Source organism: Octodon degus, unplaced genomic scaffold, assembly GCF_000260255.1.
Source record: "Octodon degus isolate 3935 unplaced genomic scaffold, OctDeg1.0 scaffold00146, whole genome shotgun sequence".
Taxonomy (NCBI): domain Eukaryota; kingdom Metazoa; phylum Chordata; class Mammalia; order Rodentia; family Octodontidae; genus Octodon; species Octodon degus.
In genome coordinates this window covers 6,322,445-6,323,912 of record NW_004524722.1, presented here as the reverse complement: position 1 = coordinate 6,323,912, position 1,468 = coordinate 6,322,445, and positions in this window count along the sequence as shown.

The window sequence follows — 1,468 nt, the reverse complement described above, 5'->3', positions numbered from 1 at the left end:
ATTCTCTTAATGAATAGAGGGATTTGTTCTAATGGTGTTTGTAAATAGGATATCAAGTCCACATCTTGTACAGCAATTAACCACTAGGAAGAATGTTTAGAATGTGTTAATTATTGAAACTCTCCTACCAATTTGGTTTGAAAGTGTCTCATTGCTATTCCTTTCTCAATGAAATTATGGGAAAAAAAGATCTTCGATCCATTTAGTGCATGGTGATATACATGCATCTAGTTTCAGTCTTGAACATGTGGAAAATCAGTTTTTTCATCATCATTTGTTAAAGAATTTATCTTTATTATGAACTTGTTTGACCCCTTTGTCAAAGTTAGGGTGATTGAGTGTGTTTGTCGTTGTGTCTACATCTTCTAATCTGTTCCACTGATCCTCAGGTTTATTTTTTTTTGCCAGTATCATGCTGATTTTATCACATAGCTTTGTATTATAATTTTAAGTCAGAGATTGTGATGCCTCCTGCTTTGTCTTTGTTGCCAAAGATTGCTTTTGCTATTCTAGGTCTATTCTCGTTCATGTTTTAAGGAAGGAAAAAGAAGGCTAGAGAAGTTCCTCAGTGCAAATAAGATGCAGGCTCATAGGTGGTACCCTCTCAGGAATTCTGCTTGGTGCTGTGCTGCACACTCAATTTCTCTTTTCATAGCCATTTCTGCTATGAACAGAGATTGGCTGGAGTGCAAAGAATCAAGAAGCATCCTAAAAACATCATTATTTAAATTTTAAAATGAAGTTTGAAAGCAAAAATTTAAAAAAGAAAAATCATATTTCAGGTATATAAGAATTTCTAGCATTTTGTGAGAGCAGAGAAATCACAGCACACAGACTTTGGAGAAACAGATTATGACAAGTAATGCTACCTGTTGTAAGGTGGTTAGAAATGGTTACTAGTAACACATGACAAGAGTTCCACTTGAAACATCAGCTTCTGGTTGAAGCCAGATTGTAGTAAATATCATGTAGAGAACATATTGTGTTAATCAAGAAAATAAAAATAGTTAGCTCCAAAATATTTTTCCATAATCTTGCAGAAAACATAAAGATGGGTGAGGTCAAGGGAAATTTTTTTTGTTATTTGAGGAAAGTGCCAGTGAATTCAAACAGGTTGTGAAGATGAGAGAAAGAAGTGCATCTACAAAAAGCATATTTTAGAAACTTTCTTGCTAAAAAAGGAAGTAGTAACAAATCAGTGTAGCTTGATGTCAAATTTTGTATGAAGACTCGAGTACTTTACTTCTAGTCATTTCATTAATCCTTGTGGAAACAAAACAAATGCAACATTTGTTTTACAAGGACAAGTGTGATAAAAGCTTGTAGAAGGAAACTAAGGATGATAAAAACACATCATTATAGCTATGAATCAGGAGAAAGCACAAGCATCTAGCATGAGATCCCTATTAAATGAGAAATCATAGACATTGTGAAGATGAGAGAAAGAAGTGCATCTACAAAAAGCATA